Source organism: Triturus cristatus, chromosome 5_2 (genome assembly GCF_964204655.1).
Source record: "Triturus cristatus chromosome 5_2, aTriCri1.1, whole genome shotgun sequence".
NCBI lineage: Eukaryota > Metazoa > Chordata > Amphibia > Caudata > Salamandridae > Triturus > Triturus cristatus.
This window is the reverse complement of record NC_140588.1, coordinates 233604279-233621793: the sequence shown is the minus strand read 5'-3', so window position 1 is coordinate 233621793 and position 17515 is coordinate 233604279. Positions and strand designations below refer to the sequence as shown.

At 42.1% G+C, this 17515-nt stretch overlaps 1 protein-coding gene across 3 annotated transcripts in view; it reads right to left on the bottom strand.

The window, feature by feature from the left end:
- Positions 1-17515, bottom strand: part of LOC146822831 (uncharacterized) — a 355568-nt gene that overhangs the window by 238122 nt on the left and 99931 nt on the right. For all 3 annotated transcript variants that reach the window (XR_014961843.1, XR_014961842.1, XM_085606591.1), the window contains exons 2-5: positions 12124-12209; positions 10379-10522; positions 3176-3304; positions 725-878 (exon numbers count right to left, since the gene is read on the bottom strand). The gene's annotated coding sequence lies outside the window, so the exon portion shown is untranslated. The remainder of the gene's footprint in view (positions 1-724; positions 879-3175; positions 3305-10378; positions 10523-12123; positions 12210-17515) is intronic.

Genomic DNA, 17515 nt, shown 5'->3' with positions numbered 1-17515 from the left:
TCCACAGCACACCTTGCCACATAATTCAACTATACAAATCCAATCCACACCACACAATTACACAACTAAATAATCCAATCCAACCCACATAATTCCACTACACACCTCATACATAAACTCCATAACACACAAGTAAAAGAGATTGTGATTTATAATGCCAATAGCTCTAACTTAAACAAATGCGGGACCTTTTGCATTTCTAATGCTTATTTAATATTTGTTTTGTTGGGAGGTGGGGAATTGGGATGGGAGTTGGGATCAGGACTGTTTCTTTAGACTTTTTGTTGGACATTTATGATTTGGACATTGGTTGGGAACGAGGAGATTTGTTTGGTGAGAGGAGTGGCCCTACTGTAGGTGGACAGAGTAGGTTTACTTTTTTTGTGTTAAAAGGTTAAATTAGAAAATATGCTTCTACTTTAAGCCTGAAGTAGGTTTCTTTGTGTTTTATTTTGCTCTGCTGCCTTTTCGTACAGCCTGTTTTTAATCTGATTTTCAAAGTGTATGTGTAGATTATACCAGTTAGTTATAGTTAGTTATACCTATGTCCTACTACCCTCTGTAACTATATGATTGATTGAACATTAGGGGGTTAGGGTATGCCACCATTCCTATATTACTACAACTACCTAGATAGAGAAGGAAAGTCAAAATAGTACTATCTTCAGTAGAGGTTAGTTACTTACTAACTAAACTAGTTCGCTTAACTCCATAGTTCTCTTACTTGTATAGTTTCCCAAGGAGACTTCTTAATGGTAGTAGTAGTAGTAGTAGGATAGTGCACTAACAAGAAAGGAATCACAACGAGCGATGTCCCACTCCCACCTAGGTGAGATACAACTGTAGGTTTGATCAAAAGGATTGTCCATCACAGGAAACTAAATTGAAAGAAAAAACACAGAGTTAGTGGGTTATATATTATCATAACTTTGCAAAGAATGAGAACAAACTACTATCACCATGACACAACAAAGACATGAATACCTGATATTATAAGAACAACTTGTAATAGTAACTTCTTCTGAGCAATAGGGAGCTAGTATTTAATTTGAAAGTAAAGTCATGAAATCCTCAAGTCAGGATGACAGGTGGACTCAGAGTCAGGAGTGGATTGAACAAGGTTAAACGTTTACGCAACACAAGCCCTGAATAATGATGTTGAAAAATGATGTTCTCTATATCTACTGTAATCCCTTTTATGTATGTGTGTGGGCTATTGCTCAGGTAATAGAAGATCCCACAATGTGTTGGTGTTGCTTTCACCACATGCACTCCACCAAGTGTATGATCCATTTATGGTGTAATTTAAGTCACACCTCAATAAATCACACAGCCCGGGGGGAACAGGGTTTGGGGAATGAAGAATGGATATGAAAGGGAATTTGGGTAAAGGTGAGACAAAGACAAACACTACACATTAACACAGTATTTATCAAGGTGACAGGCTGCACATCATCAGTTATCTGTTGTGGAAGGAAATGAAAAAATATAGCAAGGCAGTTCAGTAAAATGCAAACAGTCCTTCAACTGCAGAGACTCACGTTACTAATTATATGTAAATGTTCTGTCATCTATGTTTGAAAAATACAAATTATGCAGTAGGGAAAACATAAGAAGTGTGCTAAGGGCCTGTACAGAGTGGTAAGTGTCTGGATAGTGTATACCTGAGTAATATGCATCTGACCAGCCACTTGACACTGAGCAGTGACAGAAGCATCTGGGTTACTGAGAGAATGCAAATGTAGGGCAAATAGGAAGGGTGTTGGTTTTGTCACTCAAAGGCTTGAAAATGTGTCGGTGCAGGAGGGAACATTTGAGGGACAATGGAGTTGAACATCACTTCTTTTTTACACTTGGGTTTCCATGGGAAACCAGGGTAAGCAATCTAAATTCACTGAAGACTATGGTGTAGATTTGGAACCCAGATAAAGCATGACTTGGTATTTAGACCCAGTAAAGAACAAAGAATTTCCTGTTGGCTTGACTTTTAGAATAACTAAAAAAAAGGTGTTTGAGATGTAAGAAATGTAGGACATGTCAAGTTATGATGTAAAAACTCAGAAAGTCCACAGCCCTCAATCTCTTTTTTAGGATTGGGATTCAAAGATACTCATTTCATACTGGAATCAATAGTGAATTTTATCACGGATAGGTCAAAAAAGTGTGAGAGGCACAGAGTTATGGGGATCCTGTTCACACAGTGAGTGGAGTCCCTACTAATGTTTACTGTACAACCGTGACCACATTTTGTGTAGCCTGGTTACCTGTGTAATTATAAAGCCACACAGTTCTAAAAATTATGATTGGTAAAAGAAAAATGATACTGATTTGCCAATTTGGGAGGAGCATCTGCATTTTTCTTGGAATGTCAATCTTGGGTGCCTGGCTCAACTGGTCCGGTAAGGTAACTAGGAGTGTTATGGAGTTTTTGCCTTTCATGCAGGAGAAGAAGAGGCTTGCGGAATATAAAACAGAAATTATATTGCAGAGTTAAAAAGTAGGAACAAGGTAAACTTCAAGAGGAGTGTACCAACTCCCAAGACTCAGAGGCAGAGATAGAGCACAGACTGCTGCAATTATTCATTTTATCACTCATGACAGATGGATTAACTAAGAAGTGAGAGCAATTTACAACCAATCACAGACAAGTAGCTGCATATGCCGGGCTGATCAATCTCACAACTGTTCTCCTAACAATTTGCCCAGTGCATGTATCACGTGATGAGGATGAAGTGGAATCACAGCACAACGCTGTCATCCAACAACCGAAAGGACCGTCCCAGACCACAACCACATAAGAGAAATTTCACTTTTGAGCCAGCACACACACATTCAGTAGCATTTCCCAAATCAATACATCTCTCTGCAGTCAGCGGAGCTGAGTAGGCCTCAGATTCATCATCATGTTGGTTTCTCTTTGATGTCAAAAGACTTGATCAATATCTTCTTTGCTCTGGCTGTTGAGGTACTCTCGCCCTGAGTCCTTCCATCCTCCTCCCCCTGACGCAGAGTAATGGATCATTTCAACTCCATCCCTACAGGCCCCAAACATTGCAAATTATCGAAATCAAGTTTACAAATTAGTAGAACACCCTCACTTACGGTCTGCCACCACATGAATCATCACGCACAATAACACAGTATTATATCTCATGTTGGTGCAATAGTTAGTTACCTGTGCCAATCCAAGCACAGTGGTAGGTAGATTGGGTAGATACACATTTGAAACTCCTCTTTGATGCAATCAACACATTGGAATTTGGCAGTCTTGAAAATCAACTGTTCTTTAATGTGGCAGCCCTGCCTGGGGATGAAAAAAGAATAGTTATGAGAGAGAGGCAGGTTTTTATTGTCCTTGAAGGGACTGGGGAGGTTTTTTCACTGCACACTGGTCCAACTCCAATCTGGCCATACAGGTGCCTGAAAGTAAAAATGGTGAGGCTGCATAAGTCAGACACAAAACATGATGTTTCACTAGCGATATCGTTTTTTTTTATTGTTTATTTTTGGTTTTTGGTTTGGTTATTTAGCAAAGCAGTTAAACGAAAAATTATTTTAAAAAATCCATGGTGGCCTACTCATTCAAAGGAGTAGAGCTTATCTTCAAACTCAGTTGGTTCACCCAGAAGTTGGTTAGCTAACACAATTGAGTCTGACTCTAACAAATCACCCCCATCATCCTCCTGTGATATTTCAGGAATGGTATAAATGTGTGGTATAAAGTGTTGGCTCATTTTGAACATGGTCAATCTCTCCACATTTTGAGGTGAGAGACTTGTCCTTCTCACTGTGACAACTGTGCCAGCTGCAATGAACAGACGCTCAGCAGACACACTGGCTACCGTACAGGCCATATACTTTATTGCTAGCCTGCTGAGCATGTGGCCATTGTCACATTTTCGCTTACCAATACACCAATGGGCTTTGATCCACATGGACCCGTCTTGGGTCATCCAGATACTCATGAAACATCCTCTCAATGGTCATTGGTGCTGCCACTTTCGAGACCTCTTTTGCCTTTGCTTCTGCACCGGACTTAAACCCTGCCCTACGATACCAAGTCAATGCAGGAGTTGTGGCCAAATCTTGTGTTTCTGTTGTTGTTGCCATCGGTGTTCATGTTGCTGGTGTTGACTGCTGTAAGACAATAGGACAACCCTCTCTAGAAGTTGAAGGCAGCACCCCAGAACTTTTTTCTATGAGTTGGACTCTATGTTACAGCCGTTCTTCTTCCAGGACTCCTGCACGATCAACAATCCACACCTTCCATTCTGAAACATCCCCTTCTGAGAAAGAATTGAAAGTGGCCGATATTTTTTTGTAGCGTGGATTCACTCTTGTGGTGCAGATGTACACTTTGTATGACACAATGTCCCATTGTAGCCTTGCATTCTCAGTCAAGCAAAGGATTAAGTTCTAAACCAAGGTATACACATCTTCATTTTCATTGTCCACAGCTGAGAACCTGTCAGACAAGCTTTTAAGCAGGTTCTATAGCAGATACAACAATTGGATAGCTTGGCCCATCATACTGTTCTCCTTGATGATTTCCCATGTTAAAGCATCAAAGGGATTCTTCTGCAGATGGTCAGTGCATTGCTGACTAGGCCTTCTTTTTTTCTGAAAGTCCTGAACATTGAGGTTGATACTATGCACCAAACACAGGAGCCTGAAATACTTTCCATCTGCCATTGCCTTAACTATATTACTGCCATCGTCTGTGTCAACAAACCCAATTCTGAGACCTCTTGGTCGCAGCCATTCAAACATTTTGCTGTCAAGGTCTTTCAAGATGTTTGCAGCTGTATGGGATTTCTCCATGGCAAACATGGCTGCTGTTGCATGCCACTGTATGCCCTTAAAAGTATCATCAGTGCTGAGACCAGTAGTTATCAGGTTGCCTAACCCCCACAAAAGAGATCCAGTGTGCAGTAATACACATGTAATCAGTGACTTGACAACTGGTCCACGTCAGCCGTCATCTAGTTAATCTGAACAGCACTCTGCTGTAAAGCTTTTCCAACTGATTCCAGCACATTGTGACTGAACGCTGGAACAGCAACTTTGGCAAAGTAGGACCTGCTTGGATTCTTCCATTTTGGGCAGATTGCTGCCACAAACTCTAAAAAACCCACTCCGTACACAAAAGAAAAAGGGAGGTGGTCCAGCACTAACATTTTAGCCAGCTTCCTGTTGTACACAAGTGCTGTTGAGTGGTTGCATTCGTAGGGCCCCTCATGCCCCTAAACATGCTCACAATAGTTGCCTGGATTTTTTCCTTCCTTGTGACACTGATGCAGGCGACTTACGGAGAGAATATAAATCAGCAGGTGGTAGGCTCAATGTGTGCCTCATTGGGACAGTCACTGCATGCTACTGTGGTGTCTCCATCTGACTCTTGTGCCAATATGAGGTTGCTGAGGAGGGTGATACTGGCACACTGCTGGGGACAGGGCTGCTTTGCATAAAGATGTTATCCTGTTCTTCTTCATCACCTTCACCTCTCCCCATGATAGGAGTCTCCAGAGCAGATTCCCATCTCACATCATCTTGACCACCACCACATACAGAAAATTGATAAAGGTACGCCTTCCAGCTGATTGCGTGATGTTTTTTCAAATTGGTCGGTCGACCACCAATACCATATTGTGTACCAAGCTTACCTCAAGGAACACTAATGTTGCAAACGGAAAATATTGCAAGACTTTCTTCCTTCATGATAACTGTAAAGAAGTCCCAAAATGGGGAGTAATACATTTTTAGTGGGCTACTGGTGACACTGACAATGCCTGAAGAACTGGAGGTAGGTGGGTTTGTTTGCGATTGTCGGCGATTGCCTCTGTTCACTGCATACTACTACCGAGGAAGTGGAGGTTGCAGGTCTAAGGGGTCTTGCAAATATGGGATCTGGGTGTGGTGATAGTATCAGTGTTACATCCCTCTGAGCAGTTAGAATAAGTGGGGTAATGTTGGTCCCCCCTGGGCCAAGTTCTGTGACAATGACTGGCTCCTCATCCCATTCCACTTTCATAACTTTAAAGCTTTCAGGAGCTTTCGTTTTCCTCACCTGAGTCTTTTGGTGTGCATTGGACTCAGATGATGTCCAGTCTTTCTCTGGAACATCAGAAGAGGTGCTTGGAGAAATTGGTGGAGTACCCTTCCTATTTCTGGCCGGAGATCTGAAAGCCAATTGTTATAAAAGAGGAGGTTCTTGCTCAGCAGGAACCTCAACCTCCTATTCTGCTACTACTTCAAGAAGATCTGCTATTGCTGGTTGTAGCTCCTGTTGCCACTTTGCTCAATTTCCTTCAACAATTGGGTACTACTTTTTGAATGAGACATATCCAATTTAATGTCACTATTTGTTGACATTGACAAGATAGCAGTGTCTGGCTCGTTGACAAATATGGGCCTTGGCTTAGGTTGAGGTGGTGCCTATGATGCAGGAGTGCTGTTCCCAGCTTGCTTATGGAGACCGGTGTGACAGACACATGACTCGTAAAAAGGGTTTTGCCTCAGACGCCTTTGGTGAAAATCTGCTTCTTTTCCTCCTCCCTACTGGCCACTTTCTTTGCACCATCTTTCTTTCGGACCATCTTGAAGCTGGCAGTTGGCAGTGGCACTTAGCTGCACAAGCGGAAGAGAATGGAAGACTCGTGTCATGTGTTGTTTGGTCACCTCACTATGTAAAGGCCCTCTGTCTGGCAGTGCTGTGGGTGATGTATCCTCTGGACACAACAACATTTAGTGAAACAAGGCACTGTAATTGTTGCAGTTTGAATTAGCACAGGCAAATATATTTTAATGTAGTGTGCTTATTAAGATATTATCCTAAATATTTAACATTAATACTGTATTCTATTCCAATCCAAAGGCAAACCACACCCCTATAACATAATATATTTCATTTTCAATCAGGATTACAACATACACATGTATATGGTTGCTTTATCTGCATCTAAGTTAGACACCTGTGACAGCCAGGGAGGTGCAGTGGAAAATGGAATAATCCTTAGTGAGTGCACCTATGGCAGGAAGTGGGGGCTTAGGGGAAATGGAATACTACTTAGAAAATGAATTCTGAGGTGTATGCATCTATGGCAGGCAGGAGTTCCAGGGGAAAAGGCAATGGGCAACTATGCAGACAGGGAGTGCAAGGGGAAATGGAACAATACTTACAAAAATGAATTCTGGTGATCATGCAGTTGTGCACCTAAGGCAGGTAAGGTGTGGCTGGATGAAGGGAAAATGTAAAATAAAACTTTACAATTTCTAAAAAAAAAAATCTGTTTTTATTTTAAAAAGTAATCTTTGGTTTAAAAATTAAAAAGAAAATTACTTTTTTTTTTTAAAGTACTAAATCAAAATGATTAAATAAATAAAAATAAATACAAAATTAATTAATTTCTGGTGTATTAGGAGACTATGAGAGCCCCACTGGGAGGAACAGAGGTGCAGGTCAAAAATGCAAATGCATATAACATAAACACTCTTCATCATAATATACATATATTACAATGACCCTCAGGCCTATATTAATAAACGGATGATATCATGGTAAAGTTTTTAAAAAATCACCAAAAACAAAAAAGCATACCCCCTCCTATCAATCTCCTTAGAAAATGCCTGGCTTTGAAAACTGGAAAAAGGGGATTGAAGCACAAAATGGCTACCAGCCACATGGTCAATCAACAACAGCAAATGAGGAGGCTTGGCTACAACAAAAAACACATGCAGGCCTATGGCAAAAGCACACTGGCTGCCTACACAACATGGCCACCAACCACATGGTCAAACAAAAACAGCAAGCTAGGAGGCATGGCCACAACAAAGAACACATGCAGGCCTATGGCAAAAGTGCACTGGCAGGCTACACAAAATGGTCGCTGGCCACATGGTCAAACAACAATCAAGGAGCTATGGAAAACAAAGAACACATGCAGGCCTTTGGACACTGACTACACAAAATGGCTCCTTGCCACATGGCAAAGGCTTCAGATTGCTTATGCGTGACATTTTCATAATTTTAGTGAAATTATGAGCGCATTCAACGATTATGTGTGACACTTTACTCAGGAGCAAAACAGAGCAAGAAGCCAGGAAAACATATAAATATCTGAAATGCCGCCCATTTGAGCAACCAGAAACTGTGAGCAGCTCTTACTGCTGCTGCAAAACACCAGAAACAAAAGTGCTCTTGTCTCTTGAACGAAGTGTAAAACAGATATGTGACTATTATTTTAAACTTAAACCCCGACTTGCCTTCAGGGTAAAGAAGCGCTTTATAGGGAGGGTCCTGGCTGAGTTTTTTCTATACCCCACAGATTCCCAGAAATGTAATACAACTTCATAAAATCCCAGGTTATTTACAAAACTACCGTTGGAAAGCAATCGAGTACTTTCAGAACTACTGTTGCAAATATAGAAATGGACAAAGATACAGGTGATTAGTCGCGCTGTACCAGAACCAGGGCTGCATGACGGCAAGGCCTGCTAGAACCCAAAAAGGTGGGGCCCAGACAAGAAACGCATTGCATGCCTGTTGGGTGGATGGACGTGACCCGGACGCCCAAGGTACCGATCTGAGCATACCAGCACACAGCTGGTGTGGCCGAGCAAAGCAGAGGGGGGGGGGGGGCAAAGACCAGGTCGCTAACAACAACGTAAAAAAGTGTAACAACAAAATCGCGCCGCAAGGTGTGTGCATAGTTGCCAATGTTTCAGGCCGCTTCTGCCTTACCATCTCTGCCGCAAATACCAGAGGCCTCCGCTCCCTGATCCTGTTTCGGGCGCACCGCCGCCCGCACTGACCTTCCACGCCGTGTGAGGCCTGGCAGAGCCAGACCTCCCTGCGATAGTCCATCGCTACGCTCATCTCACTGAGCCACCCTCTCCACTGATTCCGGGCTGCGCCCTTCAGGCGCCGCCGTGTTGGCATCCGGGCCTCTGGGAGGCCTCCATTGATGGCCAGATTCTCGTCCGCGGTGTCCGCTGCCTCCTCCTAGGCGCCGCCGGTTCTCTTCCGGCTGCTTCCTGCAGCTGCTTTCTGCTCCCCCAGCTGGCTTTTCTGATAGCTCTCCCCTGCGGCCGGTCCGTTCACCATCATACCTCCATTGCAGGCGGCGGCGATGATTCCCAGGCGATGAGGTATTCCTTCTTCTTCGTCTTCTTCTGACACTGTGAGGAGGGGGGTATGTACCTATCTGGCCCTGTTAACCTCTTATTTATCCCCCCCTTGCCTCACCAGCTTGCACCCGGATTGGGGTGGGGTTCACGCTTGCCCTGAGGCGACCAATGCTGGTCCCCCCCTTACGAGCAGGCTATTTAAATTTGCGGGGGAGGGGCTTCCCGCCTCCGGCCGGCATTTGGCCCGTGCCCCTAATGGGTCCGCTTTGCCACCCCCGGCCTGGGTTTCGATGTAATCTACAGCTAGACAACAAAAATCCCTTTTTTTACAAGTACACAGGGACTCTTTGTCTAAAGTGACCAACCACATAGATTGAGCCCAAACTAGATCCTCGAAATTGTTCAAAATGTAAGTGGTGTCATGTACAAACAAAGGAAGGTTGATGGTCAAAGGTTTGAGAAAAGAGTTTACAAACTGATACAAATGTTCTGTTAAGGAACCTATTCCAGAGATGACAGTACACCTCGGGGGGAATGGACCCTTCTTGTGCTCTTGGCATTAGATAAAGACATGGAAATCTTGTATTCTCGATTTTCAAAATACAAAACTCGGAATCTGACAAAAGGCCCACTTTCTTCCAATGTGACAGCTTGCTGTTAAATATCACCTTGACCAAAGTGTATGGGTTCTGTTGCAGTTTTTTAATAACAGACTACATCATTTAGTTGTCTATAAACCCTCCTCTTAATAGTCCACTCGATTCATCACTACTACAATTCCCCCTTGTCTGCCTCACAGGTGTCATACCCTAGAATTTATTAGGCGGCTTTCTCTTGCTTTGTTAGGATAGCATTAAAATGAATATATATGGAAACCTAGTAAGTTTTGGCTCTAGTGCGTGTAAAACTCCGGTTACACGTTTTGTGAATGCATCAATACTGCTAAGATGTGCATCCTGTGGAGTGCATTTGGTACGTGGTTTTAGTCCACTATCACATGTCCTGTCCAATATCAAGGTCATTCACCAGTTTCGTCAAAGGTCATCTGACTCTCAGGGTCTATAGACAAGAGCGTAGAGGTATTCTTCAATTGTGAGACAAATCAGATAATACAGGTGTTGATCGTTTAAAGTATGTAAACAGAAATGGCATTCAATTTAACATTCCCACGAATTTGAACATATATATAAACATATGAAATTAAGGATTGAGCTATATATGGAATTCTTACATCGCAGCCATGTCAACTCACCAGTTCCAGCCATTGAAAATCAATTTCGGGAAATCCCCTTGAGGTTAGCTGCTGAACCTGATTTCTTGTAGTGAGCATTTAAATGGTATCTCCTGATCCAGCAATTGCAGAGATTAGAACAATGTTCAATTCATATATTTGAGGCTGACAAATCAGAGAAACAAACAAGAGAGGTAAACTAACAACACCAATAAAGATACATCTAACATTTTATAAAACAAAAGAGATTAATTATTGAAAAGACTAATGATGAGATGCAGAAAGTAAGGTCAGAGATTCCCAGAATTGCGTGACTGACAGATGACAGAGTGCCTATTAGCTGATGCCAGGATGTCCCCTGATGTCACCAGTGTTGATGTTCACAAGGAGGACACCTGGGCTGTTGTATAATAGAAGCGGGCAGAAGAAAGAAACTCATGATGGGGAGGAAGCCATACGAAATCATGCAAGAGCATGTTATTTAGATGTTTTAAATAGATACTCATTTTGAAACCAACAAAGATACTTCTCATAAAGCAAACTGGCTCAGCACACATCTGTTATCATACACAGTTTCTAAGGTTAACAGTAATACTTCTCATGCAAGTTTAGACAGGCTTTAACAGATTTCGTATAGTGAGTGCCTTACATTGCCAAGTGTATATATATGTAGTATATCGATTTATTAAACACATTATAACTTAATCAACAATTGCATTAATTTTTGACCAGAGTTCAAATAGAGTTGTGCTATAAAAGACATACACCTCCTCTGTCCACAGTAAATAAAAAGTAAGACACAAAGCCAAAAGAGCATACATTTGACTTTTCAGTTTCTACCACCCTTCTGCTATACAGCACCAGTCTCCATTTTAGTGCGTTGCTAAGAACAGAAGTTGATGTTGTGACAGATATGAATGGGACAACATCACAGGGCCTTAAAAGGTTTTCAGTTTTTGAGACTATAGCAGAGTATGAATATACATGTCTAGGTTACATTTGACTACAATTATAAGCCATTATAAAACATGTTGTAACGTATAGTGTCTGGATTTCACTAAACAAGTGATGTAAATCCCCTATAGTGTGTAACATTGTTAGCATAAGGACGCACCTGTGTGTGTAGTTGGGTGCAATTGCAAAGTCTACCCTGTGTGGTGCCGTGTTGCACTTCCAATGACAACTGTCCCAGGGGAAGCAACCAATCTACTCAAAAGAGTAGCTGTATGAAAACAGTAAAAATAAAAGATATATAATCAAAACATGTATGGATTGCTAGAATGTGTGCTAGAGGTTTATTTTGAGGGGATGTATATGATGTTTGCCTAAAAATGTAGATATTGGTGAAGGACAGATATGGGTTATTAATTATAGGTTGGCTTTGGTTGCGAGAGAGAGGGGGGAGAAAGAGAGAGAGAGAGAGAGAGAGAGAGAGAGAGAGAGAGACAGAGAGAGACAGAGAGAGAGAAGCGAGAGAAAGGGGTTTAGAATTTTACCTGGCATCACTGGAGAGGACAGCCTTCTAGAGTGGCTTGATATGAAGACAGGATCCAGGTGCCTCTACAGGCAGAGCTTGTGTCAGCTGAAACCTCACAAACTTCTCCTTCAGCAAACTTCTCTTATCTTACAATTTTTTAATACTCTCCATAATGTGTGCCTCATTCCTCAATACATTGACAGAGTCTGTCATCTCATACAAAAGTACTACATTCTGTGTTCCAATGAGAATGAATGGAGCAAGGCATGCATTTTCTGTAATTGTTTACCATAATATAACTTCTGTCTCCTTCTCAGTGAAAATTCCTGTTCTCCTGAGATGTGATGTATGCATCATTCAAGCAGAATGTGGTGGCTGCAGGAGCAGAAAGACGAAAAGGAAAAAAGCAGATCCAATGGTGAGGATAGTATTTATACGGTTGGAAGGGAATGGGTGATAGGTGCATTTGATTTGGTTCAGGTCTATATCATTCTAAAAACACAATAGGATGATGCATGGTGGCGGACACTTTTCAGACACTCACCCCTAGTCACAGATTTGGGTTTAATCCTTCATCACTCTTCTGCTTACTAAGCCACCCCAGTTTGGAACCAGCCATATGCAAATCAGTCTTGTCCCTGTTCCTGATGGTAACAGTCCAGCCTAAACTGCCAGGCCGGGTCCTCCCTGAACTGGAAACAAGTATCCTGGGGCCGGTTTCAAGATATCAACCCTCATCACCCAGGCTAACTTGAATCCAGTGCCAAAGTGAGCAAGGGACCCATGTCTGGGCATACCCTGGCCACTTATGGCAAACATAGCAAACACAATAAGATGATGGACAGAGTGCTGAAACTTTTCAGACATTCACCTCCAGTCACAGATTTGGGTTTAAAACATCATCATTCTTCTGCTCACTAAGGGCCCGATTCACAAAAGTAATCTGAGACAAAAAGTCGTAAAGTTAGGATTTTGTCTCAGTTAAACTTAAGTTTTGGTCTAAGTTACACTTAAGACCAAAACTTAAACTTAAGTCAAAACTTTCTCTCAGTTTAACTTAGGTTTTGGTCTTAAGGTGAACTTAAGACCAAAACTTAAACTTAAGACTAAAACTTAAACTTAAGACCAAAACTTTGTCTCAGTTAAGTCAGTTTTGGTCTTAGGTTAAATTTAAGACCAAAGCTTAATTTTAAGTGAGACAAAATCCTAACTTTACTACTCCTAAATGTGCTTTGTGAATACTGAAAGTCGTAAAGTTAGTATTTCGGCTCAGATTATTTTTGTGAATCGGGCCCTAAACCCCCCCAGTTTGGACCCAGCCATGTCCCAATCAGTCTTGAACCTGTTCTTCATGGGAACAGTCCAGCCTGAACTGCCAGGCCAGGTCCTCCCTGGACTGGAAACAATCATCCATGGAGAACAGGGTCAAGGCTGATTTGCATATGGCTGGGTCCAAACTGGGATGGCATTGTGAGCAAAAATAACAATGGATTAAACCCAGATCTGCGATTGAGGGTGAATGTTTGGACAATGTTCAACATTCAGTCCATCATCTTTTTGTGCCATATAATCTTACCACATTCCAGGTGGTGCTCTCCACTCAGGTGGCAGAGTTTCTGCCCCAGTTGCAGAGTCTACACCAAGTGAGTGGAAAGTAATATATGATAGTAAAGTTACTAGTAGTAACTTTACAGGTGTAAATTACATTTATGCAGATTCCACCTCCTAAGCTGAGGGGGTGGAGGCATGTAAGTCTATATTTTGTAGCAACATTATACTTGTAAATGGTGACTAGCTGAGAGTAGTAAAGTTACTACAAAAAGGGGCCGATTACGATGTCGTTTGGAAACTGTTCCGAATGAATCGGTCTCAGACTCGTTTCCGAATGAATCGGGTCCTGCGAGTCCGGATTACCGATTACGATGCGTCCCAACATCGTTTGGTCGGACTAACTTTGACTTCAGTTGGAGCCTGTATTCTGGACAAGAACACAGGCTCCCATTTTAAAAAGGGGTTGTAGGGGAAAACATTTCACCCTGTGGCGGGCACCCCATGGGGCCTGCCACATTGTGCATGGTTGGGAAGAGGGGTCCCTTGGGTAACCCCACGGTCCCCATTCATACGCCTCTGGGTGAAGGGGGCCCACAACGGGCCCCAAAATACAGATTCCAACAGACGTTTTGTGTCGGACAGACCGAATCGGAACGGCTGTCTGAATCGGACATCGTAATCGCTCGTCCAGAAACCGTGTCCATAGAGCTGTACGAATCGGCTCTGAAAGACCCGGGCATCATAATCGGTCATTGGGAAATGTATACGATTCGTTCGGAAACAAGGGTTCTGAATCGGATTCTGCAAAACCGAATCCTTTCCTAACAACATTGTAATCGGCCCCTAAGTGTAAGAATAAATGAATATATGCAGATTTACTCATATGTAAATTTACCTGTGTGACTAGCCCCAATTATCTCTAGATCAGCCATCAATGCAGCAATTAGTGGTATAATCAAAAGTGGATTTGTGCCTATAATGTTGTGAAGATTTTCAGTGGTGTAAAATACGTACGGCAAATTAAGTCCACTCATGAGCCACACATAGTTTCTAAATAAAAATACTTACACCTTTGCACCAGTGGGTGGGACATAGATGAGTATGAAGAAGAGAGTGTATCTTTCGCCAACATGCTATGAAGGGATAACAATGATGTTTCATCAGAGGAAGCTGATATCCCAATAGTGCTAGAAGTCAGTAATAGTGCAGTTTTCTGAGGAGTTATTTATGACAATCTATGGTGCATCACATCATTTACGCTGGTACCTCTTGACCAGCAATGTTCAAAACGTACAGAATGTTAGATAAGTCCAGGAATAAATCAAGGTAAACATATGTTGGATCTTGATGATAAATTGGAGTGATTATTTATTCAGCACCTTTGACTTGCCTAACATGTTCTGGTAAGTTACCATAAAACTTGGTACAAAAGAAAATATTATACTCTTTACACCAGGAGGACTGGTGAATTTATGTCATGCCCATCAGGTTAATAAATGTACCGTAAACCTATCAGAGTATGGTGAACCATGCAGTAAATGGCCGGGATAACTTCTATGTTTCCTATTGAGGCAACATAAAATTGATTAGTGAAAGACAGGGGTGATCACATTGTCTAACCCAAGGAGGTGTTGCAAGTACTATAAAAAGCAAAATTAATGATCGTCTGGTGCCTTGTTAGGCCTCAGTTACTGAAAGGAGGGAAGAAAAATAGAGTCTTACAAGACTAAGGTTCATGTAATTTGTTAGGAGACCCCATCTACTCAGACAGATGTTCAAGTATTTGTGGGCCTCACAGGTTACTACCAGAACTTTGTCCCCTCGCATGGCCTTCTATGGTGCAGAGTCCCAAAATGCACAAAATAGCAAATCAGATCCTCCATCGCCAGCATGCCCTTCATTAACTGAAATAGGCTCTCTGGGGGCATCAGACCTGTCACTCCTCATTAAGAAAATTGTTGGCTATGAAGACACTACCAAAGGCAACATTCCCTAGTGCGATAAGAATGACTGAGAACACTCATTGATTTGTATTGACTGGTGGCTGCTATCCAGGGATCTTAACTGGAAGGTTACAGAGACATAATGTTTTGCAATAGTTTTTTCATTAAACAGATTGTGACTACCTTTATCATCCACAACTAATCATAAGCCCTTGTAATAGCTGATGAGCTTAGTGCCTCACCCATTCAGCTTGCCAATTTAGATTAAGTCCAGTATTCTCTGGTAAAAGGAGCAATTTTATATGTATTTTAATCCATATTATTGTGCATGAGTATTTGTGATGGTAACCAAAAGAGAGAATGCAGACATCCCTCCTTGCACCTTGTCTCTGGGGCGTATTGGAATGGAATACATAAAATTTCATACCAGACCAGACCCCTTCAAAATGTACTTGTTATGTATCTTATTGATAACACACCCCAGTGCATACACAGAGTTGACAAAGAATTTCTGCATCACGCATCTGCTCTCCATATAGATAAAATCTGTTTCAAACGCAGCACTTGCATTTTAGAACTCCAAATAAGCACTTGCACGCCATGTTAGTTAGCAGTAGGACAATAAGGATACATTGCGGCCTGATTAGACCCTGCTGCATCATTTCCTTCATGGAGAGCTGAGTGAGACTCTGGTGATCTGCAGTGGTGCTGTTCCTAATAATGCCTGCATGGAAACTGCAGGTCCAGGACCTGATGGCAACACTAAACGTCAAAAATTTGACTTGCACCTCACCAGAGATCAGAAAAAGGTTGTCTAATATCATTTTATACATGCAAGTGGGACATTCTGGTAAGCATATCCCTCCATGCACCACTGTTTGTTTTCTGTGCTCATCTTTGTGGGACTTCCAACTTGCTCTTTCCTGCTACCCACTCATTTCCCAGTTGCCGGGAGTAAACACTGGCCCATAACCAACTGTGGTAGCCTGAGCACCGTACATGGGTGTCCTGTGCATTTTGGTGCAGATGTCCAGCACCAAACTTGTTTTCTGCTAGCCAGATCCAGAGTGACCAAAACGTTGTTGGTTGGTCCTTGTGTTTTCCCTGTGATCCTGTGTGACAGACCTTTTGTCTTTTTCATTACTAAGATCAGACCCCCCTGGACTTGAGCATTGGTTTGGATTGGTTAGCCACTTTCATTTGAGAGCTATCCAACTTTGAAGCTGCCGGCAAAACCTGGCCTCAAAGTAGAAAACAAAAAAAATGCTTGCTTACTCAGTGCTAGAAATCTTTGGTTCTTGACATACAGGTCACATTATCTTTACTGTTTAGGGCCAAGAATAGGACAGAGATATTAGAAAAAGTGGGGCTCTCCGCAAGGAAAGTTTAGGGCCTGAGTGTTGCATATACTACTATGGGTTAGGAAAACCTGAAACTTAGGTTACGGCCCTCATTACATTTTTAACAAATTACCAAGTAACTAAAAGTGTCAAGAGGAGGTCTGTGTAATGCTTTACTGCTTCTGATATTTCAATTTGGCTCTGGTTGGCAGACTTTTGGGTCATTTAAAAGTCATCTGAGAGTTACTATCTGCAGCGCCAGAAGATTATTATCTTTTATATGGCCTTACGCTCTATCTGTTACAACTCATCATCTTCCACTGGGCAGTAAATCATGCCTTTACATGTAACACACCTACTCTAGCCATGAGAAACAGACTATCATGCAACATTGATAATGTGTTGGTACTCCCATAAGGGGTTCTGAACCACTGCAAAAGTAAACAACTGATAGATTCTTTTTTGTTAGGAAGAGTAAAGGATTATGTTGTGGTATTTATCAGGTTGTTTTGATGAGGGAGTTGGAGTTTAAGTCAATATTGATGGAATCTCTTGGGATAGAAGAAGTAGAATGATTCTGATGTGAAATTGATGGAGACTTATAGAAGTAGAGAGTAGGGATGGGTGAAACTCGTGGAGTTTAGCTCCATGGAATTCTGCAGAGCTACCTAAAAACACAGTAAGATTACACACGGAGGTCCTCAAGTGGCGGAATTTGGCACATCACGCTGCTCTCGCTCATTTATAGCACTAGGAGCTGGCTCCGAGCTGAAAAGTCAGCAAGAATGGCACCACACAGCATGCCAAAGGAAATAGCTTCATTCTGCTGCTTGAGTAGATTTTCTAC